This window comes from Sminthopsis crassicaudata, chromosome 4 (genome assembly GCF_048593235.1).
Source record: "Sminthopsis crassicaudata isolate SCR6 chromosome 4, ASM4859323v1, whole genome shotgun sequence".
NCBI lineage: Eukaryota > Metazoa > Chordata > Mammalia > Dasyuromorphia > Dasyuridae > Sminthopsis > Sminthopsis crassicaudata.
This window is the reverse complement of record NC_133620.1, coordinates 267,879,619-267,894,553: the sequence shown is the minus strand read 5'-3', so window position 1 is coordinate 267,894,553 and position 14,935 is coordinate 267,879,619. Positions and strand designations below refer to the sequence as shown.

The 14,935-nt window shown below is 33.6% G+C and overlaps 1 long non-coding RNA gene across 1 annotated transcript in view; it reads left to right on the top strand.

Annotated features, from left to right (window-relative positions):
• The window catches only part of LOC141566317 (uncharacterized), a 39,539-nt gene extending 25,365 nt beyond the window's left edge, over positions 1 to 14,174 (top strand). Inside the window, exons 2-3 of the long non-coding RNA XR_012489281.1 lie at positions 64 to 159; positions 13,551 to 14,174. This is a non-coding gene — a long non-coding RNA (uncharacterized LOC141566317). The remainder of the gene's footprint in view (positions 1 to 63; positions 160 to 13,550) is intronic.
• The last annotated feature ends 761 nt before the right edge of the window (positions 14,175 to 14,935 follow it).

Here is a 14,935-nt window from a genome sequence, read left to right as displayed (position 1 = left end):
TCATAGGATTTGTTAAGGTATATGCAGCCAACATTTTTAGTAACCTTCCTTATCCTTCTGCAGGTGGGACTATATTTCCTGACCAAACACATTGCCTGTAAGGCCATTCTTACCAACTTTACCATATTTTTAAAAAAGTTCTCAAAAAAGGATTCCAAGGTAAGGAAATCCCACACACTATATCAGAAACCAGAAACTCATTCTGATTCATTCATTCATTCATTTAAAAAACTTAGTTCTTTAAAAATATTTTGATATATTTTATTCATACATTATTTTTATTCCTTTAAAAAAATCCCTCAATATTCTCCCTTCCTCAGGAAGCTATTGTAGTTAAAAAAGGAAAAAAAAGGGGTCAATTTATCAAAAAAAATAACATAATAACTGAATTTAAAAATATATGCAATGTTCTACGTCCATACTACCCTAACTCTGCAAAGACAAATGAACAAGGCAGTCAGCAAGCCTTATAAAAATCCTATATTTTTCAAAGGCTGAGGAGACTAAGAAACTCACAATCTAATGTGGGGAGACAACTCTAAAGCTTTCTCCAATATCTCTAATTTCCCATGCCTTTCCTCTATTAATTATTTCCTATTTATCTTGCTTTGTATATATTTGTTGGCATTTTCTCTTAAATTGCAAGCTCCTTGAGGGTAGGAATTGTCTTTTTCTTCTTTTTTGTATCTTAAGTTCTTAGCACAGTGCTTAGCCTATAGTAGATACTTAATAAATGTTTGTTGATTGACTAGTGTGCAAAGATATATATGATAAATTAGAAATAATCAATTTGAGGTAACCACTATCATTAAGGAAGTTCAGGAAAGGTTTTTTGCAGAATATGGGATTAAAGCTGAGATTTGAAGGAAGCCAGAGAGACCATGAATTGAACATGAGGAAGGAAAGAATTCTAGGCCCAAAAGATAGCAGTGGGAAAAGCCCAGAATTAGCAGATAGAATGCTATATGTTAGAAATAACAAGGAGGCTCATGTCACTGAAACATCAAGTATTTGGGACAGAGGAACAAGTAGAGAGCATACAAGTATAAGCAATAAAATTAAGAGTATGACTATCTCTATATGTTGCTAAGGTGGGGTAGAGGAGCAGGTCATGAGAAATTAGTAAATTAAGAAACTAGATTGTTAGAATGTTTTAAAAAGTATCATTATATATGCTGAGTATTCCTAAAATGGAAGACAGGAATTTGAGAGGAGAGGACTTTGAACTTATTGAATAAAAAAGAGGATTTTAGAGATTGGTAGATAAAGCTACAGAATCTTGATTAGGTAGCAAATATTGAATGATTCTCAAATGGACCTTGAGATTACTATATATGGAAACAGAAGGAGAGCCTGAAAATAGCAATGGGGAGCAAGGGAGCAAGCTGCAATGCAACTTTTTTTTTTCTCTCAAAGTTAGAAGTTAGAAATGAAAGTACAGCCAGTGCTAGAAAAGGTAATTAGGAAAGTTGTATCTTCAGGAATGAAGCCAGGTTTTAATGAGTGCAAGAAGATAGAAGGCATAGTGAAAGGAAGATGGTTTGAGATTAAACAAGTTTATTACATGTGGAACAGGCATCCCAGAGAACACAATGGAAAGGGTTGGTATCTTTAGAGTAAAATGTTGGGAATGATTTTGAAGGGAATAATAAAAAGGGAGAATGTTAATAGGAATGGAGAATAGGGTTTCAGTAATGGTAGGTAGGGGTTTAGAATTACTAGGATGGGGAGATTATTCTGCAGAGGGAATCTGTTAAACTCTGGGGAATGAGATCAGGTAGAGTGAGATAATTAAGATACAGTTCTTAGGAATTTATGTTTTAATAGGAAATTGTCAGTGGAATACAGTTCCAGAGAGTAATGGTCATTTCTGTTATGAAGTTATTTATTTTACATCACAAGGAGCTGATAGTCATCATTAATTGATCATAAGATCATAAATCTAAAGAACTAGAAGACATATCAGAGACTTTCTGGTCTAACTCCTTTATTTTCTAGTTGAAGAAATTGAGGCCCAAGGAGTTTAAGGTATTTTGTTCAAGTTCATATACATAGTGAGCATTAGAAATGAGAAGCTAGTCAGACTTCTTTCTATCACTCTGTCATTCCAAGGGGTTCTTGGTAAAGTGGAGAGGTCAAGAATGAACAAAATAAGAAATTAGAGCAAGTTCAAAGTGACATAGTCAATCAAGTGTTTCAGACAAATGGTAACGCCTGAAGAAACTGATATTTCATCATAGTAAGGAACTTCAGATATACGCGCTCCAGGAACATTTTGTATGATTTAATGGAGATTTCATAGAATCTGTCCAAGCAAATTAATATTAAAAGATCTGTCCAGGATTGCTGAGGCAGAGTTGGAATGTGTGACTCCACTGCCAGCAATGTTTACATCAGATTGCTCCTGTTTATACATTGTATCTGTTTAAAAACTTTTTCATCAACAATCTTCTATCTTGGAGTTATTTTGATTTCTTTGTGGAACATATAGCATTCTATTTTTGATAGAGTCACAAAATGTTAATAAATCAAAAAGCATTTATTAAATATTTATTATGTCACAGGTATTAGGGATTATATGTATTGAGATAAAAGCAAAATTATTAATGATTTCAAGGAGTTTGTTAGCTAAAATATTATCTGGAATAGATACTATGTAAACATATAGACACATGTAAATATACAGACCAGATATAAAGTGATTTTTAAGGAAAGGAACAAGCAGCTGATAGGTGAGGAGAATTGGAGGGGGGGAGCTCATATAGGAGATGGTACTTTATCTGAACCTTGAGGGAAACTTGGTATAGACAGAGTGAAATAGGATATCCTTATATGGAGAGGGAGAGAGCAATTCAAAAGCATGGAGGTGGGAGATGAAGTGTCATGTATGAAAAACAATTTTAAAAAAAGGTCAGTTTGGTTAGATTGCAGAATATAAAACAAGAAATAATGTTCAATAAGCACTTAAAATTGGATTAAGACCAGATTTTTAAGGGCTTTAAGTAAGAAATAAGGAAATTTATACTTTATCTTGTAGTAGGAGTGATACACTGGATTGTGAAGGGGAGTGACATGGTCATATCCATTTGGCAATTATGTGAAAACTGGATCAAAGAGAGAAAGGAGACCAGATTGATGGGGGTTGAGGTCCCTTTAAGATTCCTTTCTAATTGCCCAACCCATGTCCCACAAATCATGGTCAAAGGCACCCTTTGAATATCCGGGCCCAGCTGCCACTATCAGCTCAGCTTCCCCCAGCCCTCACCTGATCTAAGCTAATTGAAAAGCCCGCCAAGAATTTAGGGGTACCGCCCATCATCTTCTAGGTATAAAAGAAACGAGCCAGAGCGCTCTCTTTGCAGGAGCCCTCCCAGCCAATACATGGTATCCTTCCAGCCATGTAAGGGTTTCTGCCTGCCCAGCGGCCACCTCTGGCCCTGGAGTCTTTCTAACTTAACTTTACTTCCAAATTCCTACAATAAACCTTTTATTTATCAATCTAGATTTTCGGGCCTGTAAATTCAATTTACAGGGGACACTGTGCCTCATGGGATTATCTTATTATCTATGTGCCGAGAAATGGGGTTCCCCCTTTCCTTTTCCTCATTAAGATGACTTTTGAGGTCTTTTAAAACTCTAATTCAATGATCCTTTTATCATAGAGGACACCACTAGGTCATTTATTGTCACAAAAACCCTGGAGATTGTCAATTTTGTGCTTTTCTTGAAGTTCAAGGCAAAATTGTTTATTAGAATATGAAAATCTTGAACCTGTTTTCCTTCCTTACTAGACCAGGACTGCAGGAAAAAAATATATATATTCAAACTTCTCTAATTTTCCTAGACCACACTAGTCCTTCCTTGAATTGACCCTCTCAGAAGTTCTGGAACAAAGACTTTGCTTTGTCATTTAGCACTCAGATATATTTTATTTTTATTTGATTATTTAATTTGCATTTATCATGTTTCCAAATAAATGTAAGCTCCTTGGAAACAGGAGTCAGTATTTTGTAGTGAAAAGACCATTTGTTATAGACCAAAGATATTTGTCAATTAAAAAGGTTTGAGATATATAATTTTTGGCTAATTTAATCCTTTTATTAATGATGACATTTTAATGAAAGAATTATCATTTGGCCCTCTCTTTCTTAGACCAAAGGCAATTATGGTGGTGAGCTCCATGGCTCATTTGATTTTTTGGAAGAGGGGTGTTCAAAAGGATGGTATTCAATTTATTGGTTATCAATTAATGGGAGAATGAATATTCAATGAGGTGCTGGATCTGAATTTTGGTTAAATTCTCTAAGTTTCTCCCAGTCTTGGGCAATCTTTTCAAAGTAAGTATATCATAATTAAACCTGAGTAAAACACAATGGTTGACCAATCTGTGTAATATCTAGATAGAGAAGAAGACTAGTTCAAGTTTTAGAGACTGAGATCTTAAATGAAAATTAAGAAAAGGGAGAAATCTGAATCAATCTAAATAACTGATTATTAATAATAATTTTTTCAGATGGAGGATTCAGCCCAGACACTGATGATGTAATTTTGGTTTAAGTCTCCCAGTCTCATTTTCTTCAAATGCAAAATTAAAATGCCTTACAGGATTGTGAGGAAAATATCTTGTCAATCAATTCACAAGCATTGAATAGGCACTTATATGCCAAGCACAATGCTTGATTCTGTCCATCATTGAGCAATTGGAACTGAATTAGATATTCTCTTTGTCGAAGATATCCCCATCAGAATACATCCTGATATAGTAGTTTATATTTATTCTAAAGAAGATTCTAAATTTTCCCAAGATAATGGAAACTCTTTGATGGTGAATCCTTACTGGACATAGGCATAATAACTGTTTTTATTTGATTGATAGTTTTTTGAATGAAATATTTATTTTTACTGATTATTTTTGATATGATATATTTAAATTGATTCATAAAACTTGTTACAATGGAAATTTCAGTTATTATCCCTTTTATTTATAGTTCACTGGCCTCTGTACACACACACACACACACACACACACACACACACACACACACACACACATACACACACACACACACACACTTCTCAAGAAGTAGAATTAGTCAAATCATCTAGCCCTATTAATGATCAGTATTGGTCGCAAGATATCATTCCAGGTAATGCAATATAGTTATTATTTTTGTCTGACGCTCAATACTATCTTCATCAATATATACCTGAATTTTACCTGCAATCAAAGTCATTTATTAACCTATTAAAACTTTGTGGATGTTATAATTTGTTTATTTTTTGAGATCTGTGACTTCTTTTCATTCTTCTAACTTTCATGTTGTTTCAAAGATCGAAGGTCAATTAGATTGGCCAGTTATTTCCTTAAGTTGGGTAAAGATTTCATATAGAGTTAGTAGTTTATATTGTCTGAGGAGAACAAAAGACTCAAATATAGGCCCTCTTAGCTTCTAAGGAGACCTTTTTTTAAATTAGAAAAAAAATTAAAAATTAAAAATAATTTTCCTAAGGAGACCTTTCAAAAGCTATTTTTAAATTATGGAATTTTAAGTCACAGGAAGCTGATTATTTTATTTCTTTTTAAGAAATTGTAAGCAGTTCAGGTTTCCCCAAAAAACAAAACAAAATTGTTCTTCAAGGCAAATGTAGGCTAGTGAAAAACAAATAAAACTTGGTATAGAACAGAGTCCTCCTGAGACAACCTGAGAAGACTCAGATCCCAGGACTGAAGCTTAGCCCTTGTGAAATGAAAATAGCTCCAGGATAATTTCCAAGAAACAGCAAATGAGGAGCCCTGAGGCTAGCTGAGTTAGGAACTAGCTTTAACCCAAACCACAGAAATTTATATCTCCCAGAAAGTGTTAGGGATTGGGTATTTGAATCTAGGAAGATTGAGTGAACTGTGGCTAGTAAAGAACACCAGGCCCTGCTGTACTACTGCGATGCTGCCTTGGATAAGAAGGAATCATTATTCCCAGTGAGTTCAGAGGCAGTAGGGAAGGGAAACTACTGGCTGCTGGCATTTGTAGGAGGGGTGGTGTTCTTGGTTTGAGTTCAGGTCAGAGGGGAGGACAGAAATGAAGTCAGAAACGCCATTCTTCTTACTCCAAGACTAGAGGTAGTTACATTAATAAGTTCTCATTTTAAAAAAGAGAGAGCAAGCAAAAGAGAAAGAACTCAACCATATAAAGCTACCATGGGAATAGGGATGCTATGAGTTCATCTTCAGAGGAGATCATTGAAGTAAAACAAATAGTTTTTTCCTACACCAAAAACTAACATTAAATAGTTACTTGTCAAGAAAGAATTTATAGAGCCCAAAATTAAATTAACTTAAAAATTAAACAAGAGATATTGAAAAAATAAAAACAAAAACAAAACAATTTTCAAGAAAAATACGAATATTATAAAAGGAAAGTCAACCAACCTAGAAAAAGATATCCTGATTTTTTTTCCTGAAGTAATTGGGGTTAAGTGAGTTGCCCAGGGTCACACAGCTAAGAAGTGTTAAGCATATGGGACCCATTTGAACTCAGGTCCTCCTGACTTCAGGGCTAGTGCTCTATTCATTGTGCTACCTAACTGCCCCAAGATGCTGATTCTTAAAGAAGAAAATGACTTAGAAAATCAGAATTAGGCAAGGGGAGGGCAGCAAAATAATAAGAGACCAAGAACTAACAAAGCAAAATACAAAGTATGAAAAAATAGAAGAAAATGTGAAACATCTTAAAAGAAAAACAACAGAGCTAGAGAACAAATCAAGAAGAAACAATATAAGAATAACTGGACTACCAGAAAGTTATGATCAAAAATAAAAGAACCTTGACACAGTAAAACAAGAAATAATAAAAGAAAATTATCTTCAATGATAGAACAAGCGGAGGAAGTAGAAATAGAAAAAAATTCACCAATCATCTCAGAAAGACCCTATAAGAAAAACATTGTAGGAACATTATTGCTAAGTTTTGAAACCCTCAAATCAAAGAGATAATTTTATAAGAAACAAACAAAATCCAATTCAACACACTGAAACTATAATTAGATTTGTACAGGATTTATTAGCAGCTACAATAAAAAAAAAAACACAGATCCTGGAATATTAATTATCAATGATCAAAGGAATTAGTGTAGCTGCAAATATGTCCAACAAAATTAAGTATAATGTTGAATGAAAAACAATATTTAATGAACTTTCACCTTTTCAGAATTTTTTCTCAAACTGGAATAGGCCACAGTAGGGCCTTTGTTAGTTCCTCTATGGGCAGCTGACCCCAGGGAGCAGAAAAATAGGATTCAATTGGGCTTATATCCCAAAGAAATACTAAAGAGCAGAAAGGGACCTGTATGTGCTAAAATGTTTGTGGCAGCTCTTTTTGTAATAGCTAGAAACTGGAAGATGAATGAATGTCCATCAATTGGAGAATGGTTGGATAAATTATGGTATATGAAGGTTATGGAATATTATTGCTCTGTAAGAAATGACCAGCGGGAGGAATACAGAGAGGCTTGGAGAGACTTACATCAACAGATGCTGAGTGAAATGAGCAGAACCAGAAGATCGCTGTACACTTCAATGCTGTATGAAGATGTATTCTGATGGAAGTGGATATCTTCAACATAAAGAAGATCCAACTCACTTTCAGTTGATCAATGATGGACAGAAATAACTACACCCAGAGAAGGAACATTGGGAAGTGAATGTAAATTGTTAGCACTACTGTCTATCTACCCAGGTTACTTATACCTTCGGAATCTAATACTTAATGTGCAACAAGAAAATGGTATTTACACACATATATTGTATCTAGGTTATATTGTAACATATGTAAAATGTATGGGATTGCCTGTCATCAAGGGGAGGGAGTAAAAGGAGGGGGGATAATTTGGAAAAATGAATACAAGGGATAATAATATAAAAAAATTACTCATGCATATATACTGTGGAAAAAATTCTAAATTAAAAAAAAAAAAAAAAGAAAGAAAATAGGATGCAGCTGTCTACTCAGCCAAGAGCAGAAAGCCTGGGTCATGGTAAAAGACGAAAATTCTGTGCCCCAGCACAGGCTTGTTAGTTTCCAAAGTCTTGATGAGTCCTTAACCAATGTTTGAAAACCCCAGATAACCATTTCCTATAAATATCCCTCACAAGAAATGTCCTCTGACCAAGCAGTTCCCCAATGCTGTTTTCTTCCATCTGCTTTTATGACAATAAGATCCTTTTCTATGAGAAAAAGTCCTAACCCTTAGTAATTCTCACTGACAAACTTGTAACACCCCTGCATTTCTATTGGTGTCAAAACCTGGGAGAAGGTGTTTGAGGGTAGGTCTCTTAGTCTCATGTCCTCTTCCTGGACTTCCTTCTTTAGGAATCACTCTGAATTTGACCTTTCACCAGGATTAAAAAGTGTCTGCCCCTTTTCCTTGTTCTCTGACCTTTTTTCTCCCTTTTCTCCTCTGACTTTAGAGTCCTGTCAGGAAGCCCCATTTTAGGACTAACTGGGCAATTGTAGTTGAGGGGCTTAACCCATTTGCCATGCACTCTTCTGAAGTCTGCCTTCCTATATAAAGGGGACACTTTGATTGGAATGCAACTTGTCTCCTACTGGGCCTTTTTGAACAGAGAGCTTCTATCCCCCCACTTCCCTCTGAGATATTAAGAATTGGAAGAAATTCACAGGGCAGGTTCTGAGGAAGATGCATAAGATCTTTTTGGAGTAACTCATTTCAGAGGAATAGAAGGGTATATAGATTAACAGGAATAGGATAAAATGTGTGGATTAATGAGAATGAAATAAAGAGAGGGAAAGGGTGAGGGGAAAAGATAAGGGACGGATGAAGACAAGCTAAGGAGTAAAACTAAAGTAGAGAAGTTATTAGAGATTGAAAATAAGAGATACACAAACATAATGACAATGATCAGGAGTTGAATTTCTATTAGAAAAAAAAACTAGGGGCAGTAATTATTGATATTAGATAAAGTCAAAACTTTAATTAAGAGAGAAATCTACATAAATGTCAGCCACATTAATATTATTTTAAATTAATGGGTGTATGTATGTGTATATGCATATGTAAATGTGTATATATGTATTGTGAATATTTATGTATATATGTATACATAAATATATTCATGTATCACTGTAGCCTGCTTGAGGAATTTAGGGAGAGGAAAGGATGAAAAAAGAATAACACAAAAAGTACCCAGCAAAAAACAAAAGAGAGCCTACAAAGACACAAAGAAAAGATGGACAGTCATCTTCCACTGGTTCAATGTTTTTATTTTATAGACAAGAAAACTGAAGCTAGTAATGGCAAAATAATTTGCCCAAGATTTGAAAGGTAGACTCATCAGTGACTGAAATTTAACACAGGACTTCCTGGCTCCCAGTCTTATGTCTAGCTGTTACACTTATAGGTCTAGAAGACTTATGCTAACACTAAAGTTTTAAACTTTGTAGCTTACTTAATAAAACAGAGAAAATATTTGCCCAAACTGGCATTTTGATTCTTGTTTTTTTGGCTATTGTGATAGATTGATTTTGGCATGAGACTTCCACCTGGTGGACAAAAGTTGAATATCTTATGTTTTCTTAAAAAGTCAACCCTTTTGATATATTAATAGGTGAGTTATTTCCATAGCTGGAGATGGCCAAATATTTCTTTGAGATGTGGAGTAGCTAGAATGTGACAATCTGATCTGAATAGAAGTATTAGTGTTGGGAAGTTGGGAATGGAAGGACATCATTAACTGTTAGAATTATCAAATTTTCTTTGGTCTTGATTTCCCTCATACTTATCAGTAGTGTGACAAAGGGCGAGTCATGTTTTGCCTCTGAGTTTGCTTCTGTCATCTCTAGAATGGGGATGCTAATCAACATCAACTACATTGGGCTATGGTACAGAAAGCTCTTTGTCAATTGTAAAGGACAACATGAATGTGAGTTACTTCTATCTTGTGAACCTGGCAAGTCATTTGATATTTTTCAGTTTTCTTACCGATAAAGTGAGGGGAAAAAACAGCACCTACATCTCAGAGTTGTTGGGGTATAAAATAAGACAATAAGTATAAAATATTTTTATAGGGTCTGCAATAGTAAGCACTAAATAAATGTTTATTACTATTATTTTAAATTACATCTTCTTTACAGATATTGTGAGAATCAAATGAAATAAATCTTAAATTTTACAACTTAAAATGCTAGGTTGAAGCCAGCTATTAGGAATATAATTATATCAAAAATATTTAGCAAGTGATGGGAAAAAGAGCCAGTATTCCTAGGAATAAGGATGAGACAAGAAAATTTACATTGTAGAAATAGTCATAAGGTCATAGGGACCTTAGAAATTGATTTACCTAGGAAGATAGACAATGCTTGACACCTCTGCTTTTTAGGAATATTAAAAACATTTAAGGGGGAAAATCATCCATGTGGCATCTGTGCTTCTTTCAGGTCTGATATTATCTGAATGAACAAATATATTTTCTTGGTATAGTTAATAGCTTTTAGAAAAACGCATTCAATTAAGTTTTCCATAAATAAGGAGGAAAACTGGCAACAGTACAGATTCTCTTGCAGAAGAATGAGTTCTCTGTAGCCCTCATGATTTGATTGAGTTCTATGTTCCACAGAAAAGCAAACAATAGTTTACAAGGCATTGCTTAATGGTTAGTTAATGTACTCCAGTAGAGTTGCTTTTTTCTTCCCCTGTTGATGAATACAATAATGATTTATGTTGAAAGGATTGAATTGGGTATAGAGGAAAGTAGAAGTAAAAGTATGGTGATTATTAATGAATTGGCATAACTTTAAGCCTCAGAAGAAGTTTTAGGTGGCACTGTGGATAGATAGATCTTATAATCAGACTTATAATCAGGAAAATCTAAATTGAAATCCTGCTTAAGACAGTACCTTTTTGACCCTGAAGAAATGCAAACTTTCTTTGCGCTCCCTTGTTTATCTGTGAAATACTGAGGATTAAATGAGTTAGCTTTTCAAATCATAAAGTGCTTTATAAATATTGTTATTGCTTTTATTATTATTTTCAGCTGATTATTATTATTGTGGTGATAGGAGATTTGTTAAGAGCAGAAGAACAGAGAGGTAGACTTTAAGTCTTGTGAAACCTATCAATTTTGGCCTTATTGTCAGTTTTCAAGTAGAAGGACATAATCATGGAACGTTTATTTCCCTGTTAAAAGTTAATACTTTATTAACCTTTAAGGACCTTTAAGTATCCTTCCTATTTTCATCCATAGAAATTCATATCACTTTAAACATTTCTGTAACTTTCATCCTACAAGTTTGAGGTCTGTAGTTACTATCAACCTGGTTTAGCCTGAATGTGCTGAAATGGTTTTACTGGAGTATGGCTGCAGTACTTCAGTATCTTTAAACCACAGGTGAGAGTTGGATAACAGGTGGACACCAAAGGTAGATGAACAGCCTTGAAAAAAGCTTAGCAACCCTTCATACCAGAGGTACTAATCCTTCACGAACACCCATATCACCCAAATGTGGATTAGGGGGATGTCTTTTATGTGAATAATATGAAGATTTTCTCAAAGGATAAGAACAATTTGTTCCAATGCTATGAAAATGGCAGAATCAAGTACTGTGAGACATTCAGGTTTGGAAAAACACCAAGGTCATCCACTGCATCCCAGATCATTGCCGGTCATCCTAATTTTTGTATTGCCACTGGACTTCAATGAGTGTGGATGAGAGCGGATTGCTGTGCAATTTTCCCTTACTTAAATCCAATTCACTAATGAATTAAGACATAGCCCCATGAGATATGAACAATAACAATGGAAGGAATATTTATAATCAACTAATCTGACTCTTATTTTACAGGTAAGCAAAATGAGATATATAGAATTTCCTTTATAGCAAAGATTATCTTCATCTATATCTATATCAAAGTATTCTTCCCAAAACAAAAACAAAAATCTGTGAATCACTTTTTAAAAAATTTCTGAATGTTGAGATTTCAGAGCTTTACATTACCGCCAGAGGGAGCCACAGCATTTCTAATGAACATAATTTTGCAAGAAGCTTCTTCAGAGTAAATTGAGGTCTATCTTAGAGAAAATTAGATATGACTTTATGGAAAAACATATTAAAATGCATACAGGACCTTTTTTGCCTATACTCTTCTCTGATGGATTTTTCTTGTTTTTTTCTATCCCACTCTTAAGAAATGTTTCTGATTTTTGCTTACCTTTTAAGTTTGTTGAATTGAATTAGATCTCAACAACTTCACTGGTTCATACTTGTATTAGTTCCCAACTTGAATAGCATAACAATTTCATGAACAGCTTGTGTCCATGTCTCTAGCCTTTAGCAGGAATTCAGGGAGGTAGAAAATATATACAGTGCTATTCCCTATATCTATGTGAGGTAGGCCTCTCAGGGTTTATGATCCTTTTGACAATAGTGCTGAATCATGGTCACTATCAAATCTACTCAAAGCTGATGAGACTTAAATGAAAGGGGATTTAATTCTGAGGGCAATTCTTTGTATCACGTCCTAGCTCCTCTTGTATTTTTTTTTTTCTCAAAGAGAAAAAAGTCACTGCTCATCATTTAAACTGTAATTTCTCTAGTAAAACAATAATAATTTCCTAATGCCTGCTACATCAAATCCTTATTCCTCAGCTCAAATTTCAAGGCCTGCTTTAGTTGATTCCTATCTAGTTATTCAACTTTATTTTACCAATGAACATAGTTGATTTTATGTATATCATTTTTTCTGCTGCTCCATACATACATCAATGTATCAATGTGAATTTCTGCCTCTATATCTTTGCTCCCTTTATTTCTGCAAAACAGATTGCCTTCTTCATTTTCCTCTACCTATGTGAATCCTATACATTCTAAAGCATCCATATTAAATTTTCTGAAATGAAATGCTTCATTCATATAATCTTTTCTCTAAATATTTTAGTTCAAAGTAAACTCTTCTTTGAATTTCTCTCGCATTGAGTCCCTAAAGGATGCTTTTGCACTGAAGAGTTTTATAATTTTTCATTGATTCACACAATGTTAATATCTTTTCAATTAGAACATAAGTTTCTTAGGAACAAAGGGTCTCACCTTGTTTGGATTTATTTTATTGCCCATCGGTTTTGAATATATATTAGATACTCCCTGAATACTTTTTCATTGTTTGTTTTCCACTATATGGAAGGGCGATTAGTGTAAGTTGCAAACTTGAACAATTTCAGTTGGTATTCATCCTTTGGAGTTTATGTAAAATGTTAAATCACCTCGAACTAGTGCAGATTTGTTTAACTTCCTTTCCCTCTACTTTCCTCTTAAACATTTATTCTTTCAGAAAAGTGTGTTTACCTCTGTTGTTATTACTGTTTTGATTTTAAGCCAGAAAATATACCTATCTTCTAATCCTATGGAAATGGAGTTTTTTATTCAACATACAGCATATATTTCTAATATAATATTTGTATGCCTATCTGTATATGTACACAGTGATGCATATATTTAACACTTTGCTACTTATCATCATCATCATAATTTTTGTTATTGCAGGTGAGTCAATGGAAAAATAAATGATGAATATAAGAAGGCTTCAGCATATTATCAATTAATACTTGAATTCAACAAGTGGCATAAAAGACAAGAAGGACATATATGACCAGAGAATGCTGTAGGCTTGTCATGGAATGGGAGCGAAGAATGGATTAGTTGGCTGTTGCTTTGTCATCCACTAGATAAATTTTTAACTTTTTTTCTACTTTTTTCCCCATTAATTAATTATTTATTTTTAAATTTATAGGAAACCCCATTAGCATTTCTATAATATAGTATAATAAAAAAGATAATGGCATGTGAAAGTGAGAATCTATTATGTACAATCTGTTATACTTTTAAAATATAAAATAAAGTTATCAAGTAAATTTTCCCCCTTCATATGAGTATATATACATTTGATTTCTTCATTGAAAAACTTATTGTTCATATCCTTTGACCACTTATCAATTGGAGAATTACTCTTATTTGTATAGATTTGACAAAGTCCTTAAATATTTGAGATACGAGATCTTTATCTGAGAAACTATCTATTTTTCTGTCTTTTGATCTTGGCTACATTTGATCTATTTCTACAAAAACTTTTAAATTTAATATAATCAAAATTATCCATTTTATACCTTACTTTGTCTTCTATTTCTTGTTTATTCATAAATTGCTTTCCTATCCATAAGACTGATATGTAATATGTGATTATTGTTCTAATTTTCTTGTAATCTCTCTTTATATCTAAGCCATGTATCCATTTGGACTTTACCTTGTTAAATTATATAAGATATTATTCCATACTCTGTTTCTGTAACAATGCCTACCAGTTTTGCCAGAAACTATTTTACTGGAAAAAAAAAATTCTTATCCCCCAACTTTTGTTTTATTTGCTTCTGTAAATTATTTGTCTACTCAGTTTCACTGATCTACCTTTCTATTTCTTAGCCAGTACCATGCAGTTTTGATAATTACTGCCTTATAATATGGTTTTAGATCTGGCCTTATAATATGGTTTATAATATGATTTTTAGATCTAAGCCTCCTTCCTTTACCTTTATATTTATTAGTTCATTTGATACTCTCTGATATTCCACTAGGTATTAAAATCCTTAAAGAAGATTTTCCAATCAAATGACTAGATCAACTAAGGAGGATTTATATAAAAAATTGAACAATATAAAAAATGATGAACAAGTTGATTATAGAAAGGCCTGGAAAGATTTACAAGAACTGATGCTGGGTGATTCAAGCAAAACTAGGAATACATTGTGCACAATCACAGGAAGAATATGTGTTCAGCTATGAAAGGCTTGGTTCTTCTCAGTGGTTCAGTAATCTCAAGTAATCCCAATAGACTTTGGACAGAAAATGCCATCTGCATCCAGAAAAAGAACTAA